Source organism: Petromyzon marinus, unplaced genomic scaffold (assembly GCF_048934315.1).
Source record: "Petromyzon marinus isolate PM22_M1 ecotype Great Lakes invasive population unplaced genomic scaffold, UKy_Petmar_22M1.pri1.0 PM_G_Scaffold_124, whole genome shotgun sequence".
NCBI classification, from domain to species: Eukaryota; Metazoa; Chordata; class Hyperoartia; order Petromyzontiformes; family Petromyzontidae; genus Petromyzon; species Petromyzon marinus.
The window spans coordinates 420,773-435,818 of NW_027422678.1; positions in this window are offsets into that span (position 1 = coordinate 420,773).

A 15,046-nucleotide genomic window follows, 5' to 3' on the forward strand; every position below is an offset into this window, starting at 1 on the left:
AACAAACACGCGGGTGCACATACACACACGAGCGCTTACTTGCATACACGGACGAGTGGAGATGCACGCACGAGTGTGGTCACCACCTGGCTAGCTACACTAGTCACGTGATAACTAGTATAGTAAACTATACACTACACTATACACTACTATAGACTACACTATACACTACACTATACTAAACTATACACTACACTATACACTATTATACACTACACTATACACTACACTACTATACACTACACTATACACTACACTAAACACTATTATACACTACACTACACACTACACTATACACTACGCTACTATACACTACACTATACACTACTATACACTACACTACTATACACTACTATACACTACACTATACACTACACTATACACTACTATACACTACACTATACACCACTATACACTACTATACACTACACTATACACTACTATGCAATACACTATTATACACTACACTATACACTACTATACACTACACTATACACTACACTACTATACACTACACTACTACACTACACTATACACTACTACACACTAGTGCTGCACTAGTCCCCAAACTGCAAAGACAAAGGCTCCCCAATGTAGACTGACGCATCCACAGACCCACTCATGGACCCACGGACTCGCACAGAAACCCACGGACTCATCGACTCCCACTGGGCGTGCGCTGTTAGCGAGCACCGGTGAGGATCGTGATGGAACAACACCAGGGGCTGGTGTGGACAGAACCACGGCTGGCCGCTCGTCTCTCACATTCTGATGTTAGCACCCCCACCCACCTCACCACCTCCTTAATTATGGCTGAGTCCACCTAAGTGACGCTCAGGACTGCTTCAGGTAAGGGGCCGACCTTAAATGACGTCACGTGATTTTAGAGGATTTTTGACCCCCCCCCCAATCGTCACACGACGTCACAAAGTCAGACCCCTCCCCCTCAAATATGACGTCACAAAGCTCTGCCCCCCCCCCCCCAAAAAAAATATAAAACATGCTTCAAATCTCTTTAAACTATTGTTGTCATTGTAGTGCGTTGTAAATGTGGCGCTGCACTCTGATGTTGTCGGTAGAAAACATTACAAAGTCTATTTAAGTAGAACGCGTTTATATTTATTTAAAGTTGCGTAATTTGATGTGACGTCACATTTCTCAACCCCCCCCCCCCTTGCCACACATCGTCACAAACGTCTGACCCCGCCCCCCCCCCTCTAGGTGCGTGACGTCATTCACGGACGGCCCCTAATTGTCGCTGGTATTGGCCGTGAGCGAGAATGGCGCAGCGCCGCTAACCGCTACGCCGCGATGGTGCCCTTACCTGCATGAACGGAGACGCGGTCAGACGATGGGTGAGCCGTTGGTGCGGGCAGGACGAGTGATCTTGGGCGTACCTCCTGACGTGGAAAGCGAGGGAGGTCGGAGTGCGCGTGTGAAGAGAGACGGCAAGGGGCGGGAGGAGAGGGGGGCGATCGGACGGAGCGGAAGCAGGAGGACGAGGGCAGGAGAGACAGCGGAGCCTTGGAGGAGTCTAGGCGCGCATGATGGTGAAAGTTGTCGTGGACGCACGCTGCAGAAGAGGAGAAAATCGTCACGCTCGGCGCCACACACAGCCAGACGTAGCTCACCTCATCCGTCTTGCTGACGATGTGTGGGACGACTAGACTCTGATTGTCTTGTAGCTCTGTGGAAAGAAGGAGAGGTGTCTTGGGTCAAACAAGGCCCTCTGCCACCGGTGTGGGCGGGGGGGGGGGGTACCCTAGTGGAGGGCTGAGCGTGGGAGTGAGTCGAGGGGAGGATGAGTGGTGGTTGACATGAATTTGAATTCTTATACATGCTATGTATTGTAACATTTATTGTCTTATGGGTTTACATATGGTAGAACATATAGGCTATTAGACGAGGACCAATTCAGTGCTAACATCGTTAACACGGACCCAAATCGTCATCAGGGACCCACATCGTCAACAGTGACCCACAACATGAATATGTTCACGTTTTTATTTGTTGCGGTTGTACCCGAGTCAAGGGCCGCACGGCTCACAGGGCTCTACACCTAACACATGAAACTTAAATTAAACTGAAGACGACGTCTCGCCAGCATGCGTCTATCATCCACGCGTGGATTCTGTCACGCGACTTCCACGATTTCGCCTGAGAGTCTCCTGCTGCGTGCCCCCATAGGTCTTCTCCATCGGTCGCTGGGCTCGCGTAGACCATTCATCCGCGTGGTCCACGTGGTCAAAGAAGAAGTTGGTACCAGCCGAGGCAGCACAACGCCAGTAACACAGACTTATGTTAATGGTCGATAAGAGTGAAGTACAGTACGTCATAACCCACTCATGTCAAATGCTTGCCACAATTCGTCGCTATTGGTCACATAAAGAACTTGGAATTGCTAATGCTGTGCCACCTCAGGTTCTAAGGCAAAGTGAAATGTCTGCTCTGGGCCGGTCAAGGATTCCATTTCTGGGATGAAACTATCTCACATTCACAACACGTGATAAAGCATATAAGCAGTATGCACTGCTGTAACCTTAGCAGGTCCTACCACAGTATGCACTGCTGTAGTGAAAGCAGGTACCACCACGGTATGCACTGATGTAATTATAGTAGGTACCACTAGTTGGTATACCTACTGTAATCATAGCAGGTACCACCACAGCAGTATGCACTGCTGTAGTGAAAGTAGGTACCACTAGTCAGTATACCTGCTGTAATCTTAGCAAGTACCACCACAGTATGCCCTGATGTAATTATAGCAGGTACCACTAGTCAGTATGTACTGCTGTAATCATAGCAGGTACCACCACAGTCAGTATGTACTACTGTAATCATAGCAGGTACCACCACAGTATGCACTGCTGTTATCATAGCATAAAAATATATAACGATACTATTATAGAATGTTAACGAAACGAACATACATTTTTAACTAATTTAGGATAAACATTAAACTTAATGAGTATGGATAAATATACTGCATTAGCATACAGATTAAAATTAATTAGCATACCAAAATTAGCATAGGACAACCGTTGACCAATCGCTGCGCACCATCGCCGGAGACGCGCCCAGGTTTGCCCTTGTGCGTGTGAGTGTTTAGTTTTGTTTTAATTATTTTAATCATTAAAGTTCGCGAGTGTCAAGGTAAGCTACGTTGACTTTTTTTTAAAGCATTTTCTCAAGAGAACCGTTGTTGCTGCTGCTGCTGTTATTGTTGTGAAAGGCTCGGTACACCCTGAGGCCTTGCCTAGACTAGGACAGCCTTGATGTCACGTGGGTCCACACTCTTTGCGTCTTTCGGAAAAGTGACGGAGGTAGAAAATAAAATTTATTTATTATGTTATTAAATTTATATGTACGTTAAATTTAATTTGAAATTTTGATTAATTTAAAATGTATTTTATACCTACGTAATTTTTTTTATAAATGAATATTTTTTTTATAATTTTAATTCATTTTATTTTATACCTACGTTAAATTTAATTTAAATGTGTAATAAATTAAATTTTATTTCATACATATGTTAAATAAAATTGAATTTTTTTGTGAATCAAATTTATTTAAATTTATTTTATACCTACGTTTAATTAAATTTTTTTATAAATTACATTTATTTCAATTTATTTTATTTTATACCTACGTTAAATAATTTTTTTATAAATTACATTTATTTAAATTACATTAATTTTATACCTACGTTAAATTATTATTTTTAGTAAATTTATTTAATTTAAATTTATCTAATACCTACGTTAAATTAAATGTTTTAATAATTTAAATTTATTTTATTTTATTTTAAATTTATTTTATTTCATACCTACACATGTACAGTCATTTTAACTGCTCTGACTGCTACAAGCTAAGTGTGGCCTGGAAGCGTATTATTAAGTAATACATTTTACAATTACAATTCCTTATAGAGGAACCCCATGCTAATGAACTGACTACGTATCTATATAATTAAAAGACCGCACACAGATGTCGCAAAAGTGGACCCCGTTGTCAATGATATAATTTGATGCACGTACAGCAGTTGCTGTATGTACATCATTAAAATTACACCGATTGCAATACGTCACCAAAGACGACACAATTTTAATTTGACCCCCGGGTCTGATCGCGTTAACTGTGCAGGTGGCGGGTCGAGAGGTGACTTGCACGTGTGTGCAGCTTGTTGAATATTGACGTGCGATGACTTGTGGAGAGGAAGAATGATGATGATGGCGATGCAAGTCTTGAAGTCTGACGCTGTTCTCCGAGTCGTGTAGCCTACCGCGTGCGACTTTGGGGATTGCGTAATGTCATTTTAGTTTCCTCTGTGGAACTGTGTGAACAGACACACACATTCACAACTTTGCCTTTGATATATATGATTAGTAATAAATTGTTAATTTAACTACTTTCATGTTGATGGATTGGAAATAGGAATAGCACTGGCTCACCACGGGGCTTATCGCGTGGTATCTGGGCACTATAATTTGACCCCACAGTTTGTGAGTACAGTTTGTGAGTACAATTCCTCGCAAGTTGCGTCCACAGAGACAGACAGACTGACAATGACGTTTCTAGGTAAGAGTAAGAAATTAATCTACGTGTCGAGGAGAGACGAGAGAGCCAAGAGGTCACCTTGGGAGACGGGGCGGCGCGTCAACCTTAGTCACGTGACGGAAGCAGTGTGGGCGTGCCGTGCGTGTGTGTGTACTATGTGTGTGTACTTTGTGTGTGTACTGTGCGTGTACTGTGTGTGTACTGTGCGTGTGTACTGTGAGTTTGTGTGTACTGTGTGTGTGTACCGTGCGTGTGTACTGTGTGTGTGTGTACTGTGCGTGTGTGTGTGTACTGTGAGTTTGTGTGTACCGTGTGTGTGTACTGTGCATGTGTGCACCGTGTGTGTGTACTGTGTGTCTGTGTGTACCGTGCGTGTGTACTGTGCGTGTGTGTGTGTACTGTGCGTGTGTGTACTGTGTGTACACTGTGTGTACTGTGTGTGTACCATGTGTGTGTACTGTGCGTGTGTGTGTAACGTGTGTGGCGGTAGTCTAGCGGTTAGTACGCTGCTTACGAACATAACGACTCGAGTTTGATTCCCGCTCACAGCCAACACCCAGTGACGATTATTTGAACCGGTTCTGGGCCTCCCCTAGGTCGACTCAGCCTCAAATGAGTACCCGGTGTGGTGTACAAACATCGCCACTTTGGGAGACAAAGGCGGTCGGGCACGGTGCTGGCCACCCACCCCGTCGTGTACCGTTCCGGCCTTCATAGGTGGCGCTGCTACTTGCTAACAGCACTTGCCCCAACAGTCTGTTAAGGCTACACGGGGGTTCTTTGTCTTTGTATCACCACCCAGGAGTCACGGAGCTTTTGAGGCTCCGAGCCACGTGGGGATCCACAACAGCGTGAGGCGGTGCCACTCACAGGTGAGACTCGGGGATATGTGATTTCTAATCGATAGCCATCCGTCAGTTAACCCATCGCAACTGCTGAGTCTGTCACGCGACTTCCTCCTTCCAGCGAGCCTTTGACACTTCACATGGCCTCAAAGTGTACCTGGCCTGGCACGGGCGCCACGGCGATGTCACTGCCACTTACTGGCGAACGGCGGTCGTTGATGTCGGTGTCGACGGCGGCCATTGTCATGGTACAGGTGCGCGTGGTGCATCGCTACCCCCGGCAAGACGCTGCGGGAGGGGCCAGGAGGAAGAGCGCAATCGGAGTACCACGATGGAGAGAGAGAGGAGAGGCGGGGATGGGGGAGGACAGAGAGGACCAGGGGGTGGGGGGGATCGACCAGGGGGAGATAGATGGGGTGAGATGAGAGAGCTCGTGAGGCAGAGGGCACAGAGGGAGATGGCCAGAATTGAGAGGGGCGGAGGAGAGGGCGGAGAGAGGCCACGGAGAGTGAGGGAGAATGTGGAGCGGGGGCGGGCGGGAAGAGAGCATGAGACGCGGGCGAGGGAGGGGGCAGGAGGAGGTGGACGGTTGGAAGAGGGGGTCATGGGGCTAGAGGAGGAGCAGTGGGCTCGTAGAGAGCTTGCTCGACGGAGGGGAGGGAGAGACGTGCGCGGGGAACGGGAGGATGCGGGCGGGGCTTTGGGAGCGAGGGAGAACGTGGACCGGGGGGGACAAGAGAGGGAGATGCGGGCGAGGGAGGGCGAGAGGGGTGGACGGGCGGGGGGAGAGGGACCCGGTCAGGCAGAGGGGAGTGGGAGATGTGGTTCAGGCGGCAGAGCGGCGTGTGTAGGACATGGAGGGGGCCAGATTGAGGGCAATGAGAGAGGTAGATAATAGAGTGGAGAGGATGTTAGTAAACAGGCCTCGATTGGAGAGAGAGGCGGCCAGATTGAGGGCAGAGGGAGAGGTGCGTAGGCCAATGGACAGGGGAAGAGCGGAGGTGGACATTGTCAGAGGGGCCGGTGGCCCGGGTGGAGAGCAGCAGATAAGAGAGAGAGCGGGAGAGATGCTAAGGTGGGAGAGAGAGGGAGCACGAAGGAGAGATAACAGAGGGGTAGATAGGGGAGCAGAGAGGGAAAGAGCGGAGGCAGACATTGTCAGATGGGCCGGTGGCCAGGGTAGAGAGCAGCAGATAAGAGAGAGAGCGGGAGAGATGCTAAGGTGGGAGAGAGAGGGGCTTGGAAGGAGGGGAGGGAGAGAGGTAGATAGAAGAAATGAGAGAGAGGTGGCACACAGGGGCATGGAGGGGGCTGGAAGGATCAGAGGTGGTAGAGAGGTAGAAGTGTCGATTGAGAGGGTTAGGCAATACTTGGACAGAGCGTGGAGAGTCGTGGAGGCCGAGAAGGGTCGAGACCGGGGGGCGGGGGGGGAGGTGGTCGTGAGAGACAGAGGAGTCGCGGAGAGAGATAGACGGCAAAGGGAGAGGGGGGAGGGGGGGACAAGAGAAGGGGGAGAGGGGGGAGGGAGGGGACAGTTAATGCACATGATGCGGCATATCGCGAGAGAGAACCGCTTGGTGGGAGTGGTAGATAGGGTGCTGGGTATTGGGAACAGGGGGCGAAGGTGGGTGGACAGAGAGGGAGGGAGAGAGAGAGACAAGACCCCGGCTTGTCGTTGTTGCATCAACGACCGCTGATAGATGATGTTTGCAGGGAGGGGGGACTTTGAGGGGGGTGAGGAGAAAGCAGCGGCGCAGAGATTCAGGCTACACTGCACTACCAACACAGCAGAGACCCCAGTTCGATTCCCGCTCCTGGCCAACAACAACAGTGACGATTATCTGAACCGGTCCTGGGCCACCCTCCTCTAAGCACCGACTCGGTTTCAAGTGACTGGCGGTGTGTTCATGAACACGATTTGGAATTTAAATGCAGCGGGTGTGTGGCGTGGGACTCACACGGAGAAGAACGGAAATATTAAGGATATGTTTTTCAAACGAACGGTTGTGTGGGTTGCGTTGTGTTCATTAAAGTTACTTGCAATTCAAAGACAGGTGTGTTGTTGGTGGTTGTGATGGCAGATGATAACATTGTGAGGAGCAATGCCTGAATCCTTACCATTGGGGTTCCTCTAGAAATGGCAAAAAGCCACTGAGAGTGGCCACGTGGAGGAGAGGCTGCTACTCTGTACAGAGCTGGACCGGTACTACCTGGATCTCTGTGGCATTCAGGAGATCCAGTGGACCGGCTCTGGCTCCAATCATCATGAGGGGTGCAGAGTCCTCCACTCGGGGCAGGAGACTGCCAAACAACAAGGAGTGGCTCTTATTCTGAAAAAAAGAATGAAGGCGGCATGGGAAGGTGGCAGCGAGGTGTGGGAAGCTGTAAGCCCCAGGCTACTTTGGGCTCGCCTCCCCATCAACAGGAGGCAGAGAATGGTGGTGGTGGTGGTGGCTGCTTACGCCCCCACCGAAGATGAACATCAGTGGAGGGATGCAGGCAAGCCCGTGGATTCAGATTCCTTCTGTGACCTCCTGTCACAGGTGTTAGCTAAAAGTGGCTCCTCGGGATAGAGTCATCCTGTTGGGTGACTTCAATGCCCGAGTTGGTGATGATGCAGGCACCTGGTCTGGAGCGATTGGAAGGCATGGGCCAGATCAACTCAATAACAATGGTAGGAGGCTGTTAGACTTCTGTGCAGCCTATGGGCTTGTCATTGCCAACACGCTGTTCTGGCATCTGTGCATCCAGACAACATCATGGATTCACGCCGGGTCCAAGCAAGAACATCCGCAGGACTATATAGCAGTGGACCTGCTAATGCAGGCCCATGTCCTTGACACCAGAACCTACAGTGCTGCTGACCTCACTGACCATTAGCTTTTCATATGTAAGATCTGTGGGCTGGGTAAATCTGCGAGCAGGAGCGAGGTACAATTAAGCTCCCAAGCATTCACTACGTTATAAACAACATATTTGCACTCATAAGTCGCTTGCCTAATTGCCTCAGCAACTCGGTGTTTCGTATCGAATCTCATCTCAAACAATCGAAGGGCGCCCCTAAGTGGCAGCTGCCCCTGCGTGGCACAAGGTGGCCCTCCACCGGCCTGCACCTGGCATGAGTCTGTCGGTACGGGGCGATCATTGACACGTCATCTACATTGTGGAGTTTCCGGATAATGTTTGGAATTACCACAATTTTGACCGTGACACCAACATGCAATGACCTGTGCGTTGTGAGTGACACAATACTCTGTTTGACATCCGCCGTGAAGCAGAACAGCACATAATGTGGTGACTGTTACTGGAGTAGCCAGGTGTGCCTGTCGGATTTGAACTTTGAACCTCTGCAACAAATAGAGAATGCGCTACCATATTCCTGGTTCTTTCGGTAAAGATTAACGTAGATAGAAAACAAAAAAATAAACAAAATAAAAGATAAAAAAATGAAAAAATGTAATACAAATAACAAATAAAAATAATACATTTAAAAAAATTAATTGATGATAAGATGCCATGGGTCGACTGACTCAGATGACTGGCCAATGCACCGCCTTTGCCCCCCACTACACACACACAGTGTGTACGTACACACACACACAGTGGCTGTACGTACACAGTATGTACGTACATACACAGTGTATACGTACACACTGTGTGTGTGTGCGTACACACACACACAGTGTGTATACACACAGTATGTACGTACACACAATAATGTCCACGTTGTAGTTGCTGAGTTCACGCACCCAAGGGAGGGGGCAATGGAAAATGAAGCTAAATCAACTTAAACTCCATCCATGCTCTGTGACGTCATCACTCAGCATGACCTCATCGGCATGAAGTGCCAGCGGGAGGTGTACCTCGCTAGGGACGTCATGTCACCAAGGTATTCACACTCCCCCAACCCCGTCCACAGCGCTCTTGAGCGTGACGTCACCTCCGCTTGGGTCACTGCCGATATCCAGTGGCAATCCTTGTTTGGGCAAAGCTACGCCCAAGTGACTGAGGTTCATTAACATAATGTGTTCGTATTCTTAGTTTTTTCGGTAAAGTCATGAATTACTGCAGTCACGAAAGCTTTAAATCAAAATATAATGTATTCGTTGAAGCCGTTGGGTTCAGCAGCCACGCCCCATCCCTCGACATAAGGGAGGGGCGTGTCTCTTACCCCGGAAGTGACGTCATGTTACCTGCTTACCCGTGTGATGTCGCGAGGTAACAGGAGGCTGCCGATCCACGCTTGCATTGAAATCCGAGGTGAGAAATTCTCATGGTGGTGGTTGTTGTTTACCAAGGTAGAGCCTCTCTCTCTCTCGTAGGGATGTCAGTTGAGTAGCAGCGAGCATGGGGATCGATGTCCAGGTTGGAACTTTACAACGCGGGGCCTAGCCACGCGGGGCCTTGCCTCCTGCCCTCGCCTGATTGCGTTTACTTTAATTATCTCGCTTAAGTTTAATTTGTCTTCACCCGGCTCGCCACTTTGTAACTTTGTTTTATTGTAAATATTCACACAGTTTTTATTTTCGTTCTTTTGTTACCAGGCCAAGCCCGCTTGAGCTGCTATACCGCTCTTGTTATCAGAAGCGACCTGCCCACAACAACACAAGGTGAGGCTTTGTCAACGTGTGTGAATGTTTTGACTTAAAACTTTGGTGACTGCAGGAATTAATATTCTTGGTTCTTTCGGTAAAGTCACGTAGATAGAAAATTAACTTAAAATAACAGATAATAAATTTAATGAAAAATAAAAAAAATTGAAAATGAAGCAAAAAACCCACGACGTTTCGATCGCAACACAAGTGGTCTTTATCTTATTGAATTTAATCTGTTATTTTTATTTTCTATCTACGTTACTTTACTGAAAGAACCAACAATACGTGCGTCAATGTATCTATCGGTCAAAGACGCTAAGCGCGTGCCGCTGTTGACTCTGAATGTGTGGATGGGAACACCTTCACCACGGGGAGAGAGAGACAGAGACACGAATAGCCTCGGCTATGTTGATGATCCTCGATTCATTATTTGGTGGAGTGAGGAAGAATTAATGCTGAGCAGATGAAGGTGGCCAGGCATGGTGCTGGTCACACCACCACCTGTTTACACATGGCAGTGTGTGACAGTGTCAAGTTTGTGTTTGCAGTAAAGTCTATTAACTAGGTTGAACACGGAGGTTATATCAAAGCAATAGTTTATTTTTGTTTTCCTCTGGAACTCTTTGTAAGAATGGAAACAGGATGTGAACACAGCACACACATTCAGCTGAAGTCAGAACTGTTCATCCCCAGCATTCAAGAACATCTGAGCCTGGACTCACACCTGAGTTGCGATTGAACATTAATTCATGCATTTCTGCAAAACACAAATAGTATTGTTTTCAAAACCCTTTGCTATGTCAGCTGAATTTAGTTTTCATAAATATTCATTTTGTAGTCAGACAGCGGAAATTGTGTGCTTAGAGTTTTGGGTTAACATTCATCTTGAAGATATGAAGGCTTCCAGGCATATTAATGACATTTTCCCTCTCATTGTGTGCCATAACAGCCTGTGGAGAGAAACCCTTCAAGTTGCAGTGTGTGCGTGAAGGCGTTTGCACGTTCATCAAATCTGATGAATTTGGGAAACTTTTTCACATCATGAATATATTAATAAGTATAGACGTGTAAGTCACGTGTGCATTCCTCTGTGCCTGACGTGTAGATGGTGTGGATATTCTTTTTTTCTGTCTGCAGCTGACGCTTCCTCTGCAGATTTGGTCTGATGGAGCAAAGGCACTCAGCGCAGCTCGGTACGACAAGTCAACAATGCGACCAGCGTGCATACAGCACGGACCGGACTGGAAATTTGACATGGCACCAGAGAAGTCACACAGGAGAGAAACCCTTCAAATGTACTGTGTGTAACAAGGCATTTGCATGGCCATCAGTTTTTCAGAACCACCAGAGAACACACACGGGAGAGAAACCCTTCAAGTGCAGTATGTGCGTGAAGGCGTTTACACAGTCATGTAATCTTGTAACACACCAGAGAACACACACGGGAGAGAAACCCTTCAAGTGCAGTGTGTGCGTGAAGGCGTTTGCACAGTCATCTGCTCTTAAAGAACACCAGAGAACACACACGGGAGAGAAACCCTTCAGGTGCACGATGTGCGGGATGGCGTTTACACAGTCATGTAATCTTGTAACACACCAGAGAACACACACGGGAGAGAAACCCTTCAAGTGCAGTGTGTGTGGGAAGGCATTTTCAGATTTATCTACTCTTAAAAAACACCAGAGAACACACACAGGCGAAAAACCCTTCAGGTGCACGATGTGCGGGATGGCGTTTACACAGTCATAATCTCGTATTACACGAGAGAACACACACGGGAGAAACCCTTCAGGTGCACTCTGTGCGGGAAGTCGTTTGCACGTTCATCAACTCTTCAAGTACACCAGAGAACACAGAAGCATCAGAAGATCCACAAGGAGTGCAGTCTGAAATCAGCTTGTGAAAGTCAAAGTACCGCAATGAGCCCATCCCTCATGAAACACGAACCGGACGAAAATCCCAGCTTGGACACTTTTAAAGGTATCGAGGTGAAATATGAAGAGGTGATGGTGAAATGTGAAGAAGTGAAGAGCGAAGAAGTGAAGGTAAAATGTGAAGATGAAGATTCAACTCCAAAATGGGACCTTCACATCATAAAGCAGGAGGAGAATGCTGACTGAGGCAGAGTGAGGCAACTCCCAGCAGTTTGTGGAATTGGAGGTGTGGGTGGACTTGCTCCTAGACAATACAAAGTCAAATGGAGACCCGGTAGATGTGTAAGCCAGAGACGATGTCGCTACAATGGATGCACCTTTGTCACAGGCCTTTAATGACAAGAATGTGAAGTTGGACACTTTGTGGGCCCATGGGTTGGGTAGATCTCTAACCAGGAGCAAGAGCCAATAAGCTCCCAAGCATTCACTATGTTATAATTGCTTTTACATGGTGCTTGCTTAATCGCCTCAGCAACTCGGAGTTTTGTGTCGTACCTCGTCTGAAACACTCGAAGAGCATCCCCAAGTAGCAGCTGCCCCTGTGCGGCACAAGGTGGTGGCCCTGCACCGGCCTGCATGTGGACAAGAGCCTGTCAGTAGGGAGCGATGATTGATGCGTCATCTCAGTTGTGTAGTTTGTAGGTAATGTTTAGAATTTGCTACATTTTCACTCAGACGCCAGCATGCAATGGCCTACTCGTTTTGAATGACACAATAGTATGTTTTACATACACTGTGAAGCAGACTGTGCAACTTTTTTGTAAAAGCTTCTTGTTAATGCGATGTAACGTGATGCAGTATGTTTCACTGAAGTAATCCAATTTTGTTAATGTGCCTGTCAATAATTTAGAATTAATACTTGCTTGATTTTGTGCATACTTGTAACATTTGATCTGTAAGGGTCAAACATTGAATAAGTGATGTTAGGACAAAGTGTGTGTGTGTGTTTTGGAAGTAACCTGTACAGAGAACTCAGGTGGGACCCGTTGTTCTTGTGATACAGGTCAAATGGTGTTTTTGTGTTCCACGAAGCGTCTGCCTCTGGAGCAACTCATCGTCTTTGAAATAGGTAGCACGCTCGGATCATTCATCAGTTACAAGGCATACCACTTAAAAGTTACATGTAGCGGAGGAGGTACATTCTCTACAACACGAATTGTAGTTTTGTCTTACGTGTTGACGTAGATTTTGTCTAACTAGGACTAGAAATGCACCTTGCTGATTAACGTCTGGATGTTCGTACCTGTCGGTTGAAGCAAACCCCACTGCTGTTGTTGAGACGCTGTGCACCAATAAGGGTCCAACACATTGACGGCCTTCAGGCCAGGAAAGTCACAACATTTGCACACGAAGGACGCATTCACGCAAACACCCGGTGCTCCGTTTTGAAGTTTTAAAATGAAACATCTTTGAATTGTCTTGTGTTTTGAATTAGATGATTTTTATTTCTTCATTAAAAGCTTGTATCAATTTACATCTGGAAGACTTCATTGAAAAGGACATTTCGTGTGAATTTTCTCTCGTCATTAAGTAGACGGCCTTGCCGGGGGTTCGGTTCAATGCGAACACAAACAGTGTACACACACACAGTGTACACACACACAGTGTACACACACAGTGTACACGCACACAGTGACACAGTGACACACACAGTGTACACTGTGTGTACACTGTGTGTGTACACTGTGTGTGCACACACAGTGTACACACACAGTGACACAGTGACGCACACACAGTGACAGTGTACACACACAGTGACACACACACAGTGACACAGTGACACAACAACAACCGCCATTTGCTACTAAGTGGCGGTGACGTCACCACGACGCTTGTGCCAAGCACAGTGACACACAGTGACACAGTGACACACACAGCGACACACAGTGACACACACTGTATACACAGTGTACACACACACAGTGTATACACACAGTGTACACACACAGTGTATACAAACAGTGTACACACAGTGTACACACACACAGTGTATATACACAGTGTGCACACAGTGTATACACACAGTGTACACACACAGTGTACACACACAATGTACACACACACAGTGTACACATACACAGTGTATACACAGTGTAAACACACAGTGTACACACACACAGGGTATACACAGTGTACACACACAGTGTACACACGGTGTACATGCAGTGTATACACCCAGTGTACACACACAGGGTACAGACAGTGTATATATACACACACACAGTGTACACACAGTGACACACGGTATACACAGTGTATACACACACACAGTGTATACAGTGTACACACACACAGTGTACACACACAATGTACACACAGTGTACACACACTGTACACACACAGTGTACACATACGCAGTGTACACACACAATGTACACACACACATAGTGTACACACACAATGTACACAATGTACACACAGTGTACACACACACACAGTGTACACACACACAGTGTACACACACAATTTATACACACAGTGTACACATACGCAGTGTACACACACAGTGTACACACACACAGCGTACACACGCAGTGTACACACACAGTGTATACACATAGTGTACACACACAGCGTACACACGCAGTGTACACACACAGTGTATACACATAGTGTACACACACAGTGTATACACAATATACACAATGTACACACACAGTGTACACACACACAGTGTACACACACAGTGTACACAGACACAGTGTACACACACAATTTATACACACAGTGTACACATATGCAGTGTACACACACAGTGTATACACATAGTGTACACACACACAGCGTACACACATAGGGTACACACACAGTGTATACACACACAGTGTACACACACAGTGTACACACACACAGTGTACACACAGGGTATACACAGTTTACATACACACAGTGTACACACACACAGTGTACACACACACAGTGACACAGTGACACACAGTGTACACACAGTGACACACACACACACACAGTGTATACACACACAGTGTACACACACAGTGTATACACACAGTGTACACGCACTGTATACAGTGTACACACACAGTGTACACACACAGTGTATACAAACAGTGTACACACATACAGTGTACACATAGACACCTGGGAGCCAGAAAT